The following is a 24,479-nucleotide window of genomic DNA, read 5'->3' as shown; positions in this document are numbered from 1 at the left end:
GCAACTAATGCGAGTATTAAACGCAAACCACCAAAGATGCTGGAAAAAATCGAATGAAAAAATCCCAAAAGGACACCAAATATACTTTCTACAGAAGTCACAAGGTCACTGCTTCTAACTTTAAAAAAGTAAGGTAACCCCATAGTCAAGGACACATTAAAGATACTCTAAATTAACTCCCCAAAATTCAAGAGCACGTCTGTATTTAATAAATCATGCACTTCTGTGCAGGTGTTTGCTACATAAAGGACAAATGTTTCTGTACCAGATATAAGAGCGACCTTTTTTTGAGACAATAGCGCTCTTATACGACTCGTTTGGTTTACTCTGCTTTCAAGGTCGAAATCGACAGCCAGATGGAAACATCCAGCTTCCCATGCAGAGGAGTTAACACAACTTTTTTTTAACCAAACCACACGCTCAGTTACCGTAATCATGTAAGCGATGCCTGCTAACATTGCACAAAAATCTCCATTACATCAAATCAATAACTCCCGTTTCCAGTAAACTGAACGTTGCTATGATAGCAGGTGTCGGACTACCTTTCAAATATCAGTCCAAATTAGGTGCATCTTGTATACAAGAGCCATGCAATTGTATGTGTCTACAAATTAAGGAGTGATCTGGTACTATTGTGCAATCCTCGCCATTCACATAGACTTCTTTTCCCTCCCTCAGACACCTATATGTTAGTAGTAATAACCAAGCTTCATGCAGATAACCACTCCCTAAACATCCATATCTGCCTATAGTATAGTATTTCTTGCAAACCTCAAACCTAACCAGGTTAAAAAATAACGTTATGATACTGTGGATAAGCCACACACCTGAATTGGATCTCCAATGAGTGACCACTTCTAACCATTCTCATAGCGTGCTCTGTGCTCTGATTTGACAGTGAGAGAGTGATTGCACCATAGTTTATACTGCTAATCATTCTCAGCATACGCTACGAATATGCTTCGAGGTTATGCGTGGAGAAGTGTGGCTCAGTGGTTAGAGGCGGCAGACCCGGATGCTGGGATCGACCGTGGACCAGGGTTCGATTCCCCGCCTCAGAGGGTCTCGGGCTCAAAATTCCACGGCCTTGATAATTCTCGCTCCGGTGCCTACTCGACTCACGGGGTCTCACTCTGCAACTCTGGGCAATAGCTTGCTTAATCTCCACAACGGCCCCTCGCGGCGGGATGCCTTGCTTTCACCTTGTGGACATCCTGCTGGAGCCTCTCACAGGGGAATACCAGGACGGGTTCCCTAAGCAAGCGCCAGGATGCCCTTTGGGTGACAGGTTGCGCTATATAAGTATACCTACATTTACATTTACATCAAAGCTTCCGTGTGACGTCATGTACGGCGCCCCGTACAAAAAAGACGCAAATGTTTTTAATTGTTTAAAAACATATATTAATGTATTTAATGAACATACTAACAGAAGACTTAATCTAGGATAATGATGGAATCATTTTTTTTTAAGTTTTAAAAATCCTATATTACTTCTATATTGTATGAGTGCAGCTGCGTGCCCCTCCGCCTGGTACCCTAGACTCTACCATGCCCAGACCCGGTTCATAAGCACGCGTGATCGTCACCACAAAACCATTAGCACGCATATCGCTTTTCCACACATGCTTTTACAACTAGTATGCATTTACCACACATGATAAATGCATAATCTTAATAATGTTTTTTTGTTGATCAACACGTGTTGTAATGCCTGTGCCTTACGTCCTTAAAATTAGTTTCTAGGTATACGTGTGACCAAGTCTGATAAGATCGGAGGCCAAGGACAAACACTGTGGTATCTGTGGCACGAAATCTCATCAATCACAGAGAAAATATGCGCAGGGTAAAATGAAAGTAACAGGTATAATAAAAATAACTGAGGAAAACTACTAAAATGGCGGTTGGACGGAGTATGTAATCAACGTTTGGCACCTCGACACTACATTTCAAATAAATATACATACAATATGTTTATTAATATATTACAAAAGTATAGCACCGGATGACACACATGACCCGGGAAAAGAAAGCGGCAAATTTAATACCTAAAATCAGGAGAGGTTTGCTTGGCGAACTTGAAGAAAAAGAAAAAAAAGTGCAATTGCAAACAAGGCTGCGCATGCGTAGAGAGTACAACTGATGCAGAAAAAAAAGGAAAGTTTTACATACTGTCATAGAAATATAGCTCTAAAAATTGCCCCCGTTATTTGCCACCCCCTAATACACAAAACGGACTTCTAGTTTTTTTTCACCTTTTCCACCGCGTACAAGTACCGCACAAGTACCCCGCCATTTTTTTTTTTTTTTTTAAATAAAAATTGAGCCTAGAGATCCATGTACCACCCCCCTGACCAAGACTATAGGGTCATAATGTTTCTACCCTGCCCCCTTTCCTTATTTCTCAATTTTGTTTTACTGCTTTCTTGTGACTCGGCTCTCGCAACAAACAGATGGCTGCCAAGATTTCCTTTTTTGGAGTATTGACAACCAATCAGCATGCAGCTCTTGCTCGTAATTGTACGTATTTCCATACGCGTACACCTCGATTTTTCTTTAAAAAAATCAAAATAAAAAATAGAGCCTAAACATCCATGTACGACCTCCTGAGCAAGCCTAGAGGGTCAGAATGTTTCTAGCCTACCCCCTTCCCTTATTTCTCAACTTTGCTTTACTGTTTTCTTGTGACTCGGTTCTAGTGAGGCACAAGATGGCCACCAACATTTCCTGGTTTCGAGTATTGACAGATAGTTCACAGCCAATCAGCAGGCAGCTCGACCTAGTAATTGAACAGATTTATGTACGTGTGCTGAACTCCGTCTTTAGATATCGCTATGATTTTACTTACAATTTTCTCAGAAACTACTGAACGGATTTACATCATTTAACAAAAAGCACAATCTGCGAACTCTACCTCTCTGCCAAATTTCATGTAATTCCGTTCAGCCGTTCGGGCTGTAGCCCGGGCTGAAGGTCCCTATGGAAAATTGCATGGGGAAAACACATTTTGGGACCCCCTTTTTTCTCAGCCCCCACTTGGCGAATCACCCCCAAACTTTCAGGGAAGGAGCGGAACCAAGCAGGCCATTTTCTTGGAGAAATTCATGAAGATTCGTCCACCGGTGCCAAAGTTATTCCAAATAGAATATTGTGGATTTCCTATGGAAAGTAGGTCCTAACTATAACTACCTACTGGCGACCGCCAGTAGGATATATATATATATATATATATATATATATATATATATATATATATATATATATACATATATATAACTCAAACATAATAAGATGATGGACAGAGCGCTCAAACTTTTCACTCCCCCCCAGTCACTATTAGATCAGGGTTAATTCCATCATTGCTCTTCTGCTCATTTCGCCACTCCAGTCATATATAAATCAGTCTTGACCTTGTTCGTCATGGGCACAGTCCATCCCGAAATGCCAGGCCGGGTCCTCCCTGAACCGGAAACAAGCATCCTGGTACCGGTTTGGGGGTAACACCCCTCATAAGATAGGCTAGCTTAAATCCAGTGGCAAAGTGAGCAAGGGACCCACGTCTGGGCATACCCTGCCAACTTAGGGCAAACAAAACAAACACAAGATACTCTACCCCAGTCATGGATCTGGGGCGAATACATCATTGTTCTTCAGCTTACTTCGCCACCCCAGTTCAGACCAAGCCATATACAAATCAGTTTTGATCCTGTTTCTAATGGGAACAGTCCAGCCCGAACTCCCAAGCCAGGCCTTCCCTAGACCGAAAGCAAGCATTATGAGGCCAGATCCTGCTTTGTCCCAGGGTGGCCACCCTTTGGACATTGAGGCTGTTTGATTTGACTTGGCAGGAGCTTTGACAACTCCCGCCAAGTCACAGCAAATATTCTACTTCCAGCAAGCGAGAGCTTATAAATGCTCTAGCTTTCTGGAAGAAGAGCTTTCATTTGTTTCTTTACCTGCTTTCAACTGGGCAGGGAAACAAACAAAACGATTGCTCCTGCATGGAGTGAGCTGCTCTTTAGCAATGGAGGCGGGAAGCCGGCAGGGACCACAGGGTCCTTGAGGCTCCCCCGCAGGCCTAGTGGAAAAGAGGAGAGCGAGGCAAAATAAAGGTCCCAAGTGAGCAGAAAGGGGCAGAATAAAAGTCAGCAACAAGCAGAAAGATGCAAAATATAGGTGAGAAATGCAGAGAAAGAGGGAGAATAAAGGTCAGCAACAAGCAGAAAGAGGGAAAATAAAGATGAGAAACAAGCAAAAAGAGGCAGAATAAAGGTCAGCAATGAGTAGAGGAAAATTAAAGGTCAGAACCTAGCAGAAAGGGGCAAAATAAAGGTCAGAAACGAGCAGAAAGAGACAGAATACAGGTGAGCAATGAGCAGAGAGAGGTGAAATAAAGGAGTGAAAGGAGAATAAAGAGGAAGAGTTAAGGTCAGAAATGAGCAGAAAGAGGCAAAATAAAGGTCAGAAATTAGCAGAAAGAGACAAGATAAAGGTGAGAGACGAGTGCAAATAGGCAGAATGAAGGTCAGAAATGACAAGTGAGAGGCAAAATAAAGATCAGAAATGAGAAGAAAGAGGCAAAATAGGGATCAGAAACGAGCAGAGGGAGGCCCACAACGATCCTCAGCAGCCAAGGAGACTTCATCCCCTAACCAGTAGTGCCCCGGGAGGCGTGTTTGCAGAATGATTGAGAAAAGGGGCGAGCCTCCAACGAGGTCTCAGCTATCCCGCTGTGGGGGACTTACTGGTAGCATCAGTAGCTGTTCTTGGCCCCCAAGGACCATCAGCAGCCAAGAGGACTTCATCCCCCAACCAGTAGCACGCCACGAGGTGCATTTGCAGAGTGGTTGAGAAAGTGGGGGGCCTATATTGAGGGCTTAGCAATCTGGCTGTGGGAGACATACTGGTAGCAACAATAGGGGTCCTTGGCCCCCAGGGGCCATCAGCAGGCAAGGGGACATACACCCACACATCCACTGAGACACTTATGGAATCACTCAAGCACTCACTCTCAAAGGTTACAGGTTACATTTAGGAAATACAATTGAAAAACATTAGAAATTCTCTTAACAAACACAAAGGTTCCTGGCACGTTATAGTTAGGAAGTAGAATTTCAAAAAACATAGAAATTCACTGAACAAACTAAAGATTAGAGGGCTGTTATAGTTAGGAAATTGAATTTTAAAAAACATTGAAATTCACTGGAAAAACACAAGTTAAAGGGATGCTATAGTTAGGCTCAGATTTTGCATGTGCAAAACCATAGATATTCAGCAGTATAGTTACCTGAGCTAACTACAAATTATGTCCCCACAATGCACTGCTTATGACGTCACGTACTACAGTGGGGTGGAAGGGAGGGGTCAGAGTTACTATGGTAACTCCAGTCAAATACTGGGGAATGCGCATGTACCGGGGGATCAGATTTAGTACTCTAACTCTAGTCTAACAAACAGTGGGAAAAATGCATTCATTGGTGAGTCAGATTCATTTCATCCAAATAATAAAAGTGCCTGTTAAAATGTATCTCTGAAATGTAAACAAAAACAATTTTTAAAGTATATTTCTATTAAATATTTTATAATTTGAGAACAATATTAAAATAAATTAGATAAATTGGCAAATATATAAAAAAATCTACTTTCTTTTACTGTTAAAAAAAAATCTAAATCATCATTATCCCTCATGCCCCTATATAAAACACACAAACCTAAAGGGAAAACAGTTAAATCTGTTTTAATAAAAAAAATATTATTTTCACGAGCAAAACAAGTATTTTACAATTCATAAAATGTACACGCTTTCCTTTATACTGAATTATAATTGCAAAACACTACCTACCCAGTCTCCACATAGACCCCACATCCCATAATCAGAAATCAATGTTTTAAATTAAACATGTATCCATAATCCTATAGGTTTAAATGTATGTTAAATTAAAGTAAGTTAATAGTTAAACAATTTATGTATTAATCATTTAATATAAATTATACTTTATTTTAATTATATTTCTATTCACCCAGCCCTCAATCAAGTCTAAATCCCAATATTTAAAATAAATAAAACAATATGAGCAAAAAGTTTTATAATTTAAAATGTATTAAACATAAAAACATACAAATTAAAGACTAGCATAACGAACATGTCAACTAATAAATTACAATTAAAATATTCAATAATTAACATATGTAAGAAAGTGGCTCTATACATACTGGACCAAAGTAAGGTACAGTGTGTATAGAGTCCCCAGTCCCCAGAGGTATGACAGAGGTTAAAGTTAGATATAACCTTACTCTGTAAAGTGGTAGCTTAGTCGAGCAGTAAGGCAGTATCAGAGGACAGTGTAAAGCATTTGTTGTACCCACTCAGTCAGCAAAAGGTTTCACACACTGAACTCTAGGCCAATGGTTTTTATATCAAAAGATATAGTTGTTTTATTTTAGAACCAACAGGTATCAAAATATACTTTTCTTAATATGAGTGACTTTAGGTAATTACTTTTCAGAAAGGCAATAGACCTTGTAAGTACAATAGCTACAGTGGTTGCTGGAGGCAACACAATTCTAAACACAATTTAGCATTGAGCTCAATCGTTTTTTCTACATAAATGAAGTTGATTTCTTTAAGGATTACTTTTCTAACCAGAGGACTGGGTCCTGGGTTCAGTCCCGGGACCTAAGCTGTAAACAGTTAGGGAAAAGCGTTTTGGTTACAGTTGTGATTTTTAAAGAATATAAATGTATTTTCAAAGTTGACACTTAAAAACTTTTCAGTGAAAAACAAGCAATGTTAATCCTATGGAAGGAAATTCAAGTCACAGGTAAAGTAGGTTCTCGTTACTTTTGTAATCCAGTGCTGGACTCCTAGGTTCAGCACTGGGACCTCTACCTAAGACTGGTAAGCAATTACGTTTTGGTACTTGGCAAGATTTTTAAAGAATATTTGTAGTTTGCAAAAATCGACCCTTAGAAGTAATTTCACTGAAAATCAGTCAATTGTTTCCTATGGAAGAAAATGTAGGTAACTGGTAAGTACAGCTAGGATTACTTTTGCAGTTCATTACTGGGCTACAAGGTACAGTACTGGTTTCTCCCCTGATCACAGGTGAGTCATTTGGAATTTGTTATTCGGCTGATTTTGGATGAATATTTTAGAGTTTCAGAAATCAACACTTAGAAGATATTTCAAGAGAAAACCAGTCTATGTTAACCTATGGAAGGAAAGTGAGTTATCAGCTTTTAGGTAAGTACTCGACTGGCAGAGTTATGGTTCTGGGCATAGACTCAGGGGTCTCCCAGGGTCAGAAAGGTACAGTTGTTACACCCTCAGCGGCACAGGGGCAGCCAGGTACAGAGAGAGTAGGCCCAATGCAATGCAATGGAGGGTAGGGGGCCTTTGGTTGGTGGCTGCAAGCAAGCAGGCCACGCGGCTATGGGAGCTGAGCTCCTGGTCACTTACTCAGGGCAAGTGGGGAAGTAGAATAGAGTAGTAGTTGCACGTCCAGCGGCACTCGGGCGGCTGGGTGCAGGGTGCTTTTGAGTAGTCGGGCGCTCAATGTTATCCAATGGGAAAGTTAAAAAATGGACAAAGGCTGCAGACTCGGGGACGGAGATTCTTCAGGTGCGACCACCACTTCAAGAGGTAAGTTGGGATCTTGGAGAAGAGGTAGGTACCCCAAAGGAAGGCACAGGGGGCCGTGGGGTGCCGGGTGCAGGGGTGTCTTTTGGCGTCTGGAAATCTTACCCTCAGCTGATCACGGTTGGGGGGGGTCCCTGTTTCTGAGGCAGCAGGCATTGTCTGGTTCGTCGAGGCGGGTCTTTGGGCACTGGACTTTGGGTCCCAGTAGCTGGGGGGACGTCCTCGTGGTCTTGGGTCACTCTGGCACAGGTCAGGCTCGGCGAGTGCAGAGTGGGCTGGATTTGCAGTTCCTGGCTGGGACCAGGGGTATTGTTTGAGTAGAACCACTGCTTGTGGGAGTCCCAGTCTTTTGGAAGGCTCAAGGCAGGCAGTTCCTCCGGGGTTGTCGAGGTTGCTGTCCGCAGGAGACGCCGGCGTTTGGCAGGAGCAGGTTCAAGGATCAACATGCCTTTAAGGTTCTGGGGCCAAGTCAGTGGGTGTCGTCCTTTTGTTAGCAGCTGCACGGCATGTCTTCTTGTTTCTTGTTCTTCTTCTTGTTGCAATCGGGATCTGAGGAAGGAAGGTTCAGGGTGCCCCTAAATACTAAATTTAGGGCCTTTACAGGTAGGGCAAGGGCACTGGGGTGGGTACACCACCTAGCCTGCTCCTCTCCTGTGGGAGGGGGGCAGGAGCCTAGCTGTGATTGGGCAGGGCTCCCCATCTTCAAGATGGCCGGAGCCTGGAGTTGTGCTTCACCTCGCCTCTCCCACCTGAGGGGTGGGGTTGGCATAGGCTGGCACACCCCCTTTCCTCACTTAGGGTATCATGACGTTCTTCCCACCAGAGTGGGGGTCAGAACCTGTGGGGGCCAGTTGCTGAGTACAGCAAGTGGCCTGGAGAAGCTCACAAAGGCGGTATGCCTTTGAAGCTTCCCCTGCCCATCCTGGGGGAGGAGGCCTGGTACCTCTTCCCAGGATGTGCATTGTTTCTGGCCCCTGAGAGTGGCAGGCTCTCGATCCAGGGGTCCAGAAACATGTCTGGTGGTGGCAGCCTTGGCAGCCACACAGTCAGGACCCTGGGAGTTGGTTAGGTTTCTGGGGGGATCTCTAAGCTGCCCTCTGTCGTGCATTTTACATTAAATCCCACACTGGCATCAGTGCAGGTTTAACGTGCTGAGAAGTTTGATATCAAACTTCTCAGTCTTCAGTGAAGCCATCAGGGTGCTGTGGAGTTCGTAATGACGACCTCCCAGCACCATATACTCTTAATGGCAGCACTGCACTTACAATGCCCAGGAATGGCCCTGGGTACTGTAGGGGCACAGGGCTCATGCACCTGTGCCCACACAACTGGCATAGGGCACCCAGCTAGAGAATGACTGATGGATGCCAGGGCAGTGAGTTTGTGGGCATGGCACACTGGGATGTGTGGCATGTCGACTCTCTGTTTAGTCCTGTACTTAGGCACTCAGCCTGCAAAGGCAGGGTGTAGGTATCAGGGTACAGGGCCCCTAAGGGTGGCACAATAAGTGCTGCAGCCCTTAGGGGTCTTCTCTGGTCGCCATGCCCTGCGTACCTAGAGTACAATTTACTAGAGGCAAACAGGTGGCCAGAGATGCCAATTGGTTTTAGGTTCAAAAAGTTTTAGGGAAGGAACACAGTCCCGGGGCACCTGGTTGGCAGGAGCCCAGGGCACACTCAGTCAAAAGCCCATCAGCAATTCTGCAAAAAGTGGGGGCATACCCATGCACGAAAGATGGCACTTTCTCACAATATATTTATCAATGAACAGTAGTTAATATAATTTTAAAAACTGCTGACCCATTTCACATTAAAGCCATCAGCCTGAACCAAATTTCATACTACCTTAACTTCTTTGAAAAAGTTTTAAAATACATTTCTCTATAGCATAAATAATTAATAGAACAAAATACAGTACAATAGGACAACATAATAAAAACAATACTAATTGTAATGATGTTTGTTTGAAATGGGGGTCTCTAGTTGGCAGAGGTAGTACCTTTGTCCAAATAGGGGCCCTTGCTTCTAGTCAGGGTAAAGGGGATACACTCCTAAAATAATCCCTGCTCACCACCTTGGTAGCTTGGCACGAGCAGACAGGCTTATCTCTGAGGCAGTGTGTAAAGCATTTGTGAACACATACAGTAATACAGTGAAAACACTACAAATGTACACCACACCAGTTTAGAAAAATAGGTAATCTTTATCTAAACCAAAACAAGACCAAACGACAAAAATCCACAATACAGTATTAAAAATAAGGCTTTCAAATGGTAGAAATAGTTCAGTGTAATCCAAGTTGTAAATGCAACACTTTTCTCAAAAGTACCTTAACAAAGTACAAACAAAATGGCCGCAGAGAAGGTGATGCGTCTGTTCCTTAAACTCAGGGGAGGTGATTCGTCGGTTCCTTACTAGTGGGGAGTTGATGCATCTGTTTCTTACTGCTGCTCCCAACGATGTGACAGTCTTGACGCCTCGATGCGATGCGTCGATCCGGTACGATGCATGGTTTCATGCAGCCGCACAGTAACTTCCGTCGGAATCAGTGCGGCGATTTCGGACTTCGGAGATCGTTAAACCCAATGCATCGTGCGGCGATTTCTTGAGCCGCCGCTGGTGCTGCAATGGTTTCTTCGGTGATGCGTCGGAAACAGGTACGGATGCGTCACCTTCTTCGATGTTGCGCCGATTTTCCAGCTTCCAGTGACAGTCTCCAGAGGTCCTAAACAGCAGCAGGTACCTCTTTGCAGGTTGGAATTTCCAGCAAGGAAATTCAGGGGAGCTGGTGGTTAAGTCTTTGTGTCCCTGAGACTTCAGAACAGGAGCAAAGCTCAGTTTCAAGCCCTTGGAGATTTTCCTCAAGATGACAAAGCAAACAGCTAAGTCCTTTCCCCTTTCCTTGGCAGCAAGCCGCCACTGCAGTCCAATCCCAGACAGCAAACAGCACAGGGGCAGTATTCTTCCTCAGCTTATCCGGCTCCTCTCCTTGGCAACGGTTTCTCTTGATTCCCAGAAGTGATCTAAAAGTCTGGGGGCTGGGCCCCTCTTTTTATACCCACAAGTCCTTTGTTCCCTGAAGGCAGAGAGTGTCTGTACCAAGCCAAAACCAGTTCTGTGGGGCACTTTGCAAGTGTACAACAACCTCCATTGTCAGTGTGAGTCCTGGCTCCAGACACACCACAGGGGGGAGGAACCGTCATTGTGGAAGCCAGGCACAGCCCTATGCAGGTGTAGGTGTTACTCCTCCAAGCACCCCAAATGCAGACCAGACCTTTTCAGCCCTGACCTGATTCATCAGACTATTGGAACCCCTACCCCTCTCCAGCCCCTGTCATCCAAAAGCCAGACATGCAATATACAAAACTAGCAGAGGCACACTGGATGGTTAGGCAAGAAAATACCTGCTTTCTAAAAGTGGTATTTTCAAACACAGAATGTAAAAATCGCCCTCACTAAAAGATGCACTTTAACATTCTGAGTTCAGGCATACTAAATTTTACTTTCCCATCTTGTTCCTATGGTCAGTTATGTTTATAAGATGTTATAAACAAACTCCCCGTTCTGTCCTATGGGTACAGATAGCCTTGAATAGAGAAAAACGAAATTGGCAGTATTTCACTATCAGGACATGCCACACACATCAGGGCATTTCCTTCCTTTCACAGACAATGCACTCTGCCCACAGGGGTACCTTGGGCCTACCTTAGGGATTACTAATAAGTAGAAAAGGGAAGGTTTAGGGACTTGCAAGTGTATGCACTTGCCAAGTCGATATGGCAGTCCCAGACTGCACATAGGATCTGCAATGGCAGGTCAGAGTCACATTTTACAGGCTGCTTCTCTGGGTGGCACAATCAGTGCTGCAGCCCACTAGCAGCATTTAATTTATAGGCCCTGGGCACACACAGAGCACTGTACTAGGGTCTGACTACTAAATCAAATATGCTAATCATATAATAACTAATCCATAACAACAATTTACAGGGAGAGCATATACACTTTAGCACTGATCAGCAGTGGTGAAGTGCCCAGAGTCATAAAACCACCAACAATGGGTCAGAAAAAACTACAGGAGGAAGGCAAAAGTGAAGTTGGAATATATGATGGCAGTTCTACCACCTGCCTCTCTGCTCTTGGTAAGGGAATTGTAATTTTCTGGAAGTATATCAACAATGTCATGTTTGATGACTCATTGATCCATACTTCAGTAATTGCCAGCAGGTGAAAGGCATTTTTGTAAAATAATGCAATTTATTGTGTTAAATGTTTTTTAAAGTGAACCTTGCGTTTAGGGTGGCATTCACTAGAGAACTGCCAGCAACAGACTGCATTGTAAGGTTGGTATTTGAGGCAGAATGGTTCTCCATTGGTGACAGTACTGAGTTGATTTACAGGTTAATATACAGAAAGTGGACACAAGGAGAGAAGAAGGTATGAGGACAGGGCATACAGTGGACTTGTAAAAAAATGTTTATTATTGTTGTTGGGTAGAGAAGATATAACAGGGTACTGAATAACAGATAATAACTGTAGATGAATTTAGATCATTTTGGAAAGGCTCTATTGTTGAGGTAAGTATCGTCGACAGAGAGCAAAAAGATGTGTGGGCTCTTCCAGTTTCTACAGTGTGGTACACCCCTAATGATGTGATGGATCTTGTATTAGGTGAGAGTGGTCTTAGAATATTTATCAGTATGTTACACTGGTTCTTCATTGATATGATGTGGGCAATGTTTTTGATAATTTGCCAGCCTACAGTTGCATATTTGTTTCTTAAGAAGGATTGGTCCAATACCAAAAGATTATTCTGCTGCACTTGGATCATTATCTTGAAATTCGATTAAAGAGTGAGTGTTGTAGCTTATTATTTTTTCCTGCACTCCCAAGTAGTTGTGTGCATTTTTCTCATGAGTTCTAAAGGTTTAGGAATTCACAAGGGGCAAGGCAGTGCAACACAATGGCAGCAAGCTTGTGTATCTCATAAATAATCAGCCAGCCTCAGCAATTTCCAGAAATTACATTAATCCACAACCCACCCACAGAGCCAAGAGTCTTGCTTGTTTTCTAGAGCGTCTCCAGCAATCAATAAGCAAATGTTGATGGGGGAACCCAGGTCAGATGGATCCCATTCTTACCATGGAAACACCCATACAATCAGCGAAAAAATGTGGCAATATATTTGTCAGAGCAGCCAATAATTTCTGGCTGGACAAGAATTTGTGCTCTTCATTAGCCAAGAAGACAACAGTGTGCTGTGCGTACCAACTAAATCAGCATAGCAGAGAAAGGCATTTTCCCCCTTGCTTCTTTCTCCAATGAGATATAAAGGAATCTGTGTTTATGAACTCTGCTATGCAAGACAGATGTATGTGTTTTTTTTTGTTTTTGTTTTTTAAAGAAGTTTTATATAGCACTAGCCAGGCCGGGGGGGTATCGGAGCGCTTCACATCAGTTACAGAGCACAAGAAATGAGAGCAGAACATAATACAATAGCGCAGGACAGACGAAAAGACAATGATACAGAGTTCTGATGCGAGGACTTGAAAACACCACATCCAGGAGGGGTGAGGAGTCAATCTCCAGGCAACAGCTGTTTCTATCTGTTCGCTAGGGCTCGATCGAGGAAGAGTGTTTTGAGCTGATTTTTTAATTTAGCGAAAGAAGGAATAGTTCTGATGTGAATGGGAATAGAGATCCAGATTTTGGGCGCGTTACCAGTGAAGGACCTGGCCTCAGTTTTTAGTTTTCTTGATTTTAGTAGGATGAGGATTAGAGTGTTAGAGCTTCTGAGAGTTCTGTGCTCGTCGCTTTTTTTAGGTTTAGCCGCAAGATATTCAGGTTTGCCTGTGTGAAGGGTTTTGTGGGTGAGGCAGGCTGTTCGAAAGTTTGCTCGCCATTCTATTGGTAGCCACTTGAGGTCCTTGAGTGCAGGGGAGATGTGATCAAATTTCTTTATTTCCTTGACCATTCTGGCAGCCGCGTTGAGAGTTTTTTCAGCGGGGCAAGATGTGTTTTCGCTATTTCAGAGAGGACTGCGTTCCCATAGTCCAGTCTAGACAGCATCAAAGCCTGGGTGGCTTGTTTAAGGTCTTTGGGCAGGATAAAAGGTTTGATTTTGTTCAAAAGCTTAAGGTTAAGGAAGGCGCTCTTCGCCGAGATCTTAATGTGTTTGGTCATGTCAAGTTTTGAGTCTAGGGTGATGCCTAAAGATTTGACAGAATCAGCCAGGGTGAGGTTCCCATTGAGCGCATCGATAGATTTTAACCACTCTCCCATTTGTGGGTTCTCATCTTTGTTTGAAATGAGGAGTGGACTGCCCTACCTACTTTTAGAAGATAGCAAACACAAGGAGATAATGGACAAAGCGGTGAAACATTTCAGACACTGACCCCCAGTCACTGATCTGGGTTGAATCCATCATCGTTCTTTAGCTCACTTCGTCACACCAGTTCAGAACCAGCCATATGCAAATCAGTCTTGACCCTGTACCTTATGGGAACAGTCTTGACCCTGTACCTTATGGGAACAGTCCAGCCAGAACTGCCAAGCCAGGTCTTCCCTGGACCGGAAACAAGCATCCTGGGACCAGTATGGGGTAACACCCCTCATCAGCCAGGCTAGCTTGAATCCAGTGGCAAAGTGAGCAAGGAACCCACGTCTGGACATACCCTACCCTAACACAAGGAGATGATGGATGGAGCGCTGAAACTTTTCAGACACTCACCCCCAGTCACAGATCTGGGTTGAACCCATCATCATTCTTGACCCTGTTCCTTATGGTAACAGTCCGGCCCGAACTGCCAAGCACTGGTAGAAGTGGATCTTGAATGGTCCAGAGATCTGAATCTAAAACTAAAACTAAACTTATAGAAGAAATGTAATACCTTTTTGTTTGTAGGTCCAAATGTTTTTTTATTAAAATTTAAGTAAATTCATCAATATGCATATTTTAAATTCATGTATTATGTAAACTGTTAGAGCTTTACATTCCACAGTTGAAAATTACCCTTTTCCCATTGGCAGAGTGGCTGTTAACCTCTCATCGTATGGCCGATTAAGACCAGCTGCATGAGCATGCAATCACATTCCTTATTTACATGAATACAGATACATTTTTCTAAAGCACCATTTTATAGTCTTCATTGCAGCTATTAACTCCCACGTAGAGGAACGATAGCGCTCAGAAGCACTCCCACACAGCTCCCGTTAGGTTTGTGTGCAGTCAGGGCAAGAGACTTCTTGCTCCTGCTTGAAATAGTGTCACTCAGAGTGTCACACATAAGGCAATGAGATTTCACACGGAAGCACACTGACAGCACAGAAATGTCACTCATAAGCAGTCTGAAAACGTGTCAGCCATGATGATGACATTGTGGTGATCTGTAGGACAGAAGGGAAAATTCCAGTAAGACCTTGCTGCCTTGTGCCGAGGTCAGTAAACGAGTTCCATTAAACTGGGTACAAATAAGACGTGATATTTGCAGCGCTTAGAAACGGCAGAGGTGCGGTATGCAGTGTTCTATTAAAGCAAATTACGTTTATTATTATTATAGTTTTAGGGTTACGACTAGCAAAAAGTGGACAACGTGTAGTGAACAACGGCAGCAAGCAGGACTGATAGTCAACATTGTATGACAAGAACCACGTTGTCCGACTGCGGACATCCTGTTTCAATCAAGGGTTTGCCCTAAGTGGCTCCCTCGCTGTTTCTCGAAAGCTGATGCATGAAATGCTATGGTAACCGGTTTACGAAGAATATTAACCAGGCCTTTGCCAGGATTACTGCAGCCTCACAGAGGCGAGTTTGCTCGTGGGTGACTTGAACACTTTCTAAATCCTGTTAGGGTTTCTTGGACTCAGATTTGCAGACCGTGTCAATGAATTATCTTGAGACACTTGGGAATTTTTTCTGCTATTTACATTCGGTGCATTTCTCAGGAGTAGCTCAGTTGGCTCATGTTTCGACGGCAAGATGTCTGCCGCCTCTGGCCGACAACTGAAAAGCCCTCGTGGGGCAGCTCTACCTTTCAACATTTAGGGAAGATAAAATTGGTATAGGTTGCTGCTCAGCCATGGACAGACAGAACATCGTATCCAAATCCGGGGGGTGGGGGTTGCCTCCTTCTGGCAAGTACTCAGCTAAAATTGTTGTACAGTGCTTTGCCTTCCTAATGACAGAGGAATGTTCATGATCTGATAGTTGGCGGTTTATTATTTTTGGTCAAATAGTATTTTATGCACGCTTAGAGCACCTTTCTATTGTTTCAAAATGCCCCAATCATGAGATGGAGATTTTCAATGCCACATGTAGTCCTATTATTTTTTAATTGAAATGGTATTTCTTTCCAGAGTTTAATACCATGCAAATTCTAATTGACCTTTTTTCTTTACATAACTTTGTGGCACTAGACTAGGTTAATTTTACAACGCCTGCCCAGTTTGAGAAAGGTTCACATACCAGGCAGTGATGAGTATTCTCTCGGGGCTGCACAGGAGGCCTTTTTGCACAGGCCAGTCTGTGCAACTGTGAACAGCACAAATGCAAATCCGTGCACGTGGTTGAATTCTGTCAGTGTTGTTGACTCACTCTTTTGAACTTCTCGGGATGATAAACTGGTGCAGAGTCTGGGGCTGTGGAACAGAACTATTTCCACTATGTCAGATCAGGCAACACCAACAATAACATTGCTGGCCCGTGCTTAGAAGAGGAACTTATGTATTCGGGAACAAATAACAAGGGAGGGCACAGCAAGAATGGGGTGGAGTCATTGAGGTAACAATAGTCCCGCGCACTCATAACAAATAGTATATCATGTAGATAAGTGTTCTGAAGTACAAGAAAAAGTCCAACGTATGAGTCTGATCTTGGTTATTTTCTTTTTAATTGGTCATTCGGCATACAGTTGACTACAAGACGCCAGGAAGCGAGGACCAAGCTATTGGAAAAAACTTCTTTGAGCACGTATCCATGCTCTACCGGGATTGAGTTGGTTTTCCGCCATTTTCGCCTTGCCGCCATAACACGGAAGGCGCAGTAATTGACACGTTCGTATTTATACTCTGGATTTGTATTTGGTACTGGCGTCCGGATCTGTGATTGATCCGCCTATTGGCCTTATTATTTGCCACTTCTCATCTGATTGTCAAGAGATGAGTTACCCTTCCGGGTTGGAATTATCACCGGATTGTGGTTCATCAAAAAAAACTTGTTGAATTCAGCCACTAAGCCCTGAAGCAGGGGCGGCCTTAGGCATGTGCAAGCTGTGCACCTGCACAGGGCCACCAAACCCCAGGGGCCACCATGCCAATATATATCCTTAATATAATAATCTTCTGGGGATGGATACATATTTGCGTGGCGGCCCCTGGCAGGGATTTGGCGGTCTCCGGCATTGTTCCACTTCCAAACACCCTGACCACACCCTCTTCACTGGCCTCCGCACCTGCGTCCCTCCTGGTTCCTGATTGTCTTCGTTTTTTCTCTACCCACTTCTGGCCCACTGGTACCGTCCTGAGCTCCGGGGGTTCCGCCCTGCTCGGACCCCCTCTTCTGGGGCCCCCTTCCTACGCTCCCTGCCCAGGGCCGCCATGAGCCTAGAGCAGCCCCTGCCGTAAGATTTGCAGAACATTGTTCTACAATGAAACACGTGTCGGCTGCTTGTGTGTAACCTATGTCGGATGACCAATTAAAAAGAAAATAACCAAGATCAGACTCCTACGTTGGACTTTTTCTTGTACTTCAGAACACTTATCTACATGAAATACTATTTGTTATGAGTGCGCAGGACTATTGTTAACTTATGATTGTGTGGTCTTAGACTACACAGATTGTTTTTTTTTTTTAGGGTCTCCCAATTCCTGACAGCACCAACTTTACTTTGTTGATTTACTGACGTGACGTTAATAGTGCTTGAGCGCTATTACTTCCTGTCTACTGAAACCTGTGTCTTGCCAATACATATGGAGTCATTGAGGGTCAGACTCTGGTCTACCAGTACTTATCAATTCATTTTACAAACATCAGGGGCGGCTCCTCCATTTGAGCAGAGGAGCATCACCCCCATCCCTTGCCTGTGCAGGAAATAGCGGTGGGGCCTGGGATAGAAGAGGGGTGGTGGATTTCGACGGACAATGAGGAGGGAAAATGAATAATTTATTTAATTTTCCCTTGTCATTGTCCGTTGAAATCCCCCTCACCCGGCCTCACAGAACCACCGCTCTTACCTGGACGAGCCGCAGCTGATCTCTGCACAAACTAAAATGCCCCAAATTAGCTCCAGAGATGAAAAACAAAATGGTAATAAATGTAACTTATTACCATTTGATTTTTCATCCACCCGTGTCAAACCAAGTGTAGCAGCAGGCAGGAGGGTGGGCATCTGCATGGGCAGTTCAAAGTGTGCATGCCACTTTAGCCCGCCGTATTGCGTCCGCCAGTTAGACATGCACACTTTGAAACCCCTAACCTACTTTCTTAAGACAGTTGGTTTAGACCAAGCCCAGGCCTTCAGTCCCCTAGGGAGCGCCGAGAGAGTCCGCTCCCTCCAATCCTTGTGCTGCCTTCATGCTGGTTAACAGTATGAGAGCAGGAATAGTTAGGGGAGTTGTTGAGGGTCTCACGCTGGAGACAGAGTAGAGGAGAAAAAAAAACGGACCGGTGCAACCAGGGCCTTCGTGCAGGTAAGTGCCTTTTTATTTATTTTATTTATTAACTGTGTATATGCAGTCACCACCCTTATGCCTGCCCCCACCCTCTCTATTGCTGCCATCCATGACTGAAATTCTGCCCAAAGGAAATTAACTTCATTAAGAAATGTTATAGCATAGCGGTTCTGGCTTACCTTCATGAAAACAAAAATACTGCATTTTAAGGCATCGCAGGATGTTAAGGCACTTAATGGAGAGTGCAGTGTGTAATAGAACCGGGGGCCTCATTTATGAGAAATGACGCATCGCTGCGTGAAAGCAGCGATGCGTCACTTCTCAGTGCGCACTCCTTGCGACATTCCTGATGTGTCATATTTAATGTATGACGCATCATGTCGCAAGAAGTTACAGATACGTCAGTATTTCTGACATATCTGTAAGTGCAAAAGTGACGCATTGGTGGAGTGTGTCACAAAAGTGACGCAACTCCAGCAATACGTCCTTTGACATGGGGCAAGCCCCATCTGAAAGGGCCTGCGTCAGTCTTACGCCTGCTGTGAGGCAGGCGCAAGATTTAGACGCAACGTCGTCCTAAAAGTGACGCAGTGAAATCTCATAGATTTCACTGCGTCACTTCTAAGACCCATTCTTGCGTCAATACGCCCCCCTTGCATACATTATACCTGGCGCAGATATAATGTGGCGCGGGGTTTACAAAGTGACGCATCTACCTAGATGCGTCACTTTGTAAATATGGCGTAACAAGGAGCATTTTTATGCCACTGGTGCGTCACAAAAAGTGACGCACCGGCGGCGTAAAAGTGACGCACAGCCTCATAAATGAGGCCCCCTATTATATAGTAGTAATGAGATAGTTCAGGTCGTTAATGTGCTTGTCGCAAAGATCAGAATCTGCAGGCCATGGGTTTGAACCCTCATACAATAGGTTAGAGTGTTAGCATGCCTGCTGCAGTACACTGTGTGTAGCCTGCAGGTCACGGGCTAATTTAAGTAAGATAGCTCAGAAGGATGGCGCATTTGTTACAAAGATTCATTTAACCAGCAGTTTGAAAGTTCCAATTGAGGTTAAAAAAAACAGTAGACTAGAAGATTGTTACAACCAGCTGCATGTAACCATGCAAAGTTATACCTTTGAATTTTTGCATGAGACCTCATCCTCCCCTGCTTCCCCAACCCCTCTTCATGCTGCTGATGAGCATGTGAGAGAACACACTGAATTTGAATGAGAGTTGCATCACCACATGGCATCATGTGTCCCAGTGTCGACTCACTGCACTGATCAGGTCAAAACCCGAATCTTGCATTAGAACAGTTACTAAGACCGAATCCTACTAGGCCCTTCTTCCACCAGCACGGTGGAGGCCAAACATGCTATGAAGCTATCCAACGTAGAAGTGGACATGCTCCTCTATTCTATGCCATGCAGACACAGTGTGGTCAGATGACCAAGCAATAAGAAGATACAATCCAGAGGGAAGGCTTGAAAACATGTTCATACAACCAGTTATGAAGAGATTGAGACCAACTAGCTCTTCTCAGGTTGAGAAACATTCAAAAACACACTCCTGATCCTACTTTGGTAAAACATCTCATGATGAATCTGCTAAAACAAAGACAGTGAAAAGAGAACAGATGGAGCAGCAGCAAACCAAAAAGAGCAACATTTTATGCAAGACCAGAGGCATTCAGCCAGACAGATACACCAGCAGATTACATCACTGCCCACTGCCTAGACTCCATCATGACAGGAAAGGTCCTTGCCCTTGTTCATGGCCCAAAGCTAACTTTTTTCACTGAATATCATCAAACTATAAAGAGCTCTAATGAAACAAGTTACTGGGCCTAGTCTCTGAGGAACTTCATCTACCTCCGCCCTTCATACAAAGCAACCAGGGATTGATAATCATAAAAGAGAGGTGTAAGAACAACACGGAAGTCATGACTGTGCTTCTCTTTGGCCGTAAAAGCAAGACAATCATCATGAGAGGACAGTTCATGAGCAAAGATCTGAAGCAGGGCATAGTTTGAACCAACTGCGAAACATGTTATTTAAGACTATGCAGAGAAGAACACCAACTGATCCTAATTCTTAAAGTAAGTGGGACTGGTAAAGGGTAATGCTGTAGAGTTATCAGAAAGGGAGAGGTCCCAACACTTCCCAAAGGGGAAGAAATCTATATTATATAACCCCTCATAACTCAAAGTATCTAAAGAAATTTTTTAACCATATTTCAAAAATCAGAGCAAGTGTGTAAAGAATAAAATCAATCAATATAGAAATTATTACAAATAGTGCATTAATAAATACAAAATTACAGTGCCATACAAAAGATTAAAAAATTGTCAATTCAGGTTATCACAATAAGATAAAAAGTTTCAATTCAATTAAAGAACAATAAAATACAAGGTGTCGACGCAGCGTTTTGGTTTGTGTAATAACACCTTCATCAGGACATTGTTCTATTCAAAGAAAAAATTACAATTAGATCCACATAATTTATAATATATTGTTCTTTTTTCATTTTATTTTTCTAACTGGTAACATTAGGTTATCACTTAACTAAGGCATAATTGCAATACAGTTAAAACAAAACAATACAATATTTGCAGGCACCTTGGCTTATGGTTGCATCAGATTCTAATTTTTGAGTTATGGAGGGTCATACTCATGCTTAAGTGAAAAGCATACTACATATTGTAAGTTCTAATGCCTTATTTAGAACTGGGAAATGAGATTCAAAGACTATATATCTTAGTAAAATGCTTAATGCATGTTTGTAAGTTCACATACCTTAGTAGTTAAAAAAGAGGTTGAATTCCCACTCTGTAATCAATTAGAGGGTATTCTTCACCAAATCACTTAATTATGCTTGGGTCCTCTGGGTATGGTTCAATAATGATTTCATTTTTCCACACAGATTCCTTAGTGGGAGTAGATAATGGGTATAATCAATATGTTATCTATTTCTATTATTTTCTTGATTGTTTTATTCTGTTATTTAATTACCTTCAACTTTCTTATATTCTGTGGTCTGTCCGAGGTCAAGGGAGCCACCGAGTTTTATGGGCAGTTTTCTATATAAAAAGGATGCAAAAGGACCTTAGGACTATATTTCTGATATTTCTATGCATTTATACTATCATCCAAATATGAAACGCACTTACCCCTGGGATTGTGGGGGCCACGTGTGACTGGATCCCTTCAATAGTTCCAGCACCGTCTTCCTTATCAATTATAATGGTCTTTTTATGCAGATGACCGGCTCTAGAATGTAATATATATCTATTCAGTTTATTTTTAATCTCTCAAGGATAGATTCCATATCAATTCGCATTTCTGTTTTAGTTTAGATTCGTTATTCTTATCTGGAAATTTGATGGCATAAATATTGATGGTCTGTTTAAAGATTTATAAAGGCCCATTTACGCAATGAGCCGAGCTCTTAGAGTGTTAAAAGGGTTATGACCCTAAAGCGTGGCCCATTAATTTGCCATTTAATAAATGTACCGCTAGCAGCTCGGGCTTTAACATAATGGGCCACTAGGCTGCCATATCGTGTAAGAGTTATCTTCTCAATCTATTGGTTTAGGCATAAACTACTGTTACTCGCTCGTTAACGTGACACAACGTTCGATTACTCTTAGGCATTTCCCTGTGGATCTGCCGTATGGGGAAATATAGCGCTTGACTTTCGGAGGTAATGGTTCAGGCATAAGTTACTGTTACTCGCTTGTTAAGATTACACAACGTTCGGTTACTGTAAGGCATTACTCTGTTGGTCTGCCGTGAGGGGAAATATAGCGCTTGTCATTCGGAAGTCTTCCTCTACATTTAGAATTCATGTTGTAATCATAACAGTTATTATAGCCTTGTTATCTATAGAGGCTCGAGGGGAATTAAAAATACTTAGCGCCGTGAAACGTTTTAACGAATATTAAAGAAGCTGACATCCGGCTGCTTAATTAGCTTACAAATCTCGCATTACGAGGGCGGTCTTACCTTTGTTAATCTTATCGGCCTCCCTGCTCCACTTGTCCCTCGTTTTCTCCTGATAAGTGGACTAACGTCTAGTCTTGTATTTATGTACCTTATTTAGGTGGGCTTTTTTGTTTGTTGTCGCACAAAGGGATTCGATAAACGGAAACGGCTGACGTGTTTCCGGGTGCGTCTCGCATACTAAAACTACTGCAGTAGTTTATAAACCAAAGTAGTATATTTACTTGGTGCTTACATATGTTGATTACCGATAACTACTCAGAGTCCAGATGTCGTGTGATCTAGATTTCATAGAATTATTCCAGAGTTATAATAAACGAAATCTACCAAGTTGTAGTAGAAACGAGAGACGTTTTCTCATACTGAAACCACTTAGGTAGTTTTTTGACTAAAGTGGTTTATCTATTTGGTACATGCATTTGCTAATTACCGATGTCTACTAGTAACCATAATGTCGTGTAGTCTAAGATTCTTAAAATATTACGAAATTGTGATAACTCAATCTAACAGGTTGGAAGAGGGATCGCATTCTCGCGAGCCCTCTCGATGTTATGTATAATAGCGAACTACCTCAGTAGTTCATAGTTTTATTACCAAAGTTGTTTCGCTCCTTGGCATATACGTTGATGAGTAACGATCCCTACTTAAAACCATGATGTTGGATGGTCTAGGTTTCTTATTAAATTGTCAAGAGTTGTATTAAACTAAATCTAACGAGCTCTAATGGGAAAAGAGCTGGAAATCTCGCGAGTATTATGTGAGATAACGAACTACCCCGGTGGTTTTTTATATATATATCAATTGGGGTTATTGATTAATGGAGAAGTTCTACACATAAACAATTAGTGTGAATCTCGAGAGAATGTAATATATTGTATGTTCTATTTGTAGAACTCAAAGTTATGTTAATTATGTCCTTTCGTTAAATGCAACTATATCTGCTATTATTCATCATTTTCGAGGTGATATGAAATATTAATCATTTTACAAACCCTGCCTGAGTTGACTTACAGAAGCTGCATATCGGGTTGATTCTTTTTCTTTTTTTGGATATATAGGCTACGTAATATTTACATGGTCCTTGCTTTAACTGCGGCTCCTATTGTTACATTAATATACTCCCCATCATGGGCTTTATACATTTTATCTCAGTTTCGGGGTTATCGGACCTAAGAGGGTAATGGATGTTTTTACAGAATCCGTTCCCAATCTTCTTTATTGTTGAGACCATTTCTAACTGTGTTGAATCGGGACATAAAGAATTGTTCATGTTTCTTTCTTTTTAAATCTATGTCACCGCCCCTATTGTTCATCTTTATACTTTCTAGACCACACCATGACAGGTCATTAATGGTGTGGCCAGCTTCCTGCCAATGTTCTGTTAATGGTGCACCTTTTTTCTTTGTACGAATTGCTGATTTATGTTCGCTGATTCTCAGACGAATCTCACGGTATGTTTCCCCTATGTACGCTAGGTTGCACGGGCATTTAATGAAATATATTACGTTTTTGGACCTACAGTTGATAAATGTTTTCACTCTGTGTTTCGCATTATTATGTTCAACACAATTCACCTTAAGGATGTTCTCACAATTGGAGCAGTTTCCACATGGGAAAGTTCCTGTTGGGAGGGGTGCATTATTTATACCCTGTTGACTTACTGTTGTTACCTCTCTATATGTATGGACTAAACTATTACTAATAGTTTGGTTGCGCCTGAAGGCAAATATTGGTTTAGGTAGATTCTCTTTGTTTTTCTTCGTTACAAGATGCCAGTTCCTGTTAACTATGTTTTTGACTTTATTACTAATTGTACTATAATTAGTAACAAAAATTAGAGGTCTTTCTTTTTGATCTTGTTTCTGTTTTTTTTTTAAAAGGGTGTCTCTGTTAAAGTATTTAGCTCTCTTGTAAGCATGCTTTACCATGCGTCTTGGATATCCTCTATTAAACAATTTGTCAGTTAAGACCTTAGCATGTTTTTCAAAATCTTTATTTTGGGAGCAGTTGCGTTTTAATCTTAAAAACTGCCCGAAAGGGATGTTGTCTTTCTGACAAGGTGGATGGTGGCTTTTGTAGTGAAGCATGGTGTTCCTGTCTGTACTTTTCATGAACAGTTCTACTTGTAATTTACCTTCTTCATGCTTGATTATTATATCAAGGAACTCACATT

This window comes from Lissotriton vulgaris, chromosome 6 (assembly GCF_964263255.1).
Source record: "Lissotriton vulgaris chromosome 6, aLisVul1.2, whole genome shotgun sequence".
In the NCBI taxonomy this organism is placed as follows: Eukaryota; Metazoa; Chordata; class Amphibia; order Caudata; family Salamandridae; genus Lissotriton; species Lissotriton vulgaris.
This window is presented reverse-complemented; position numbering follows the sequence as displayed.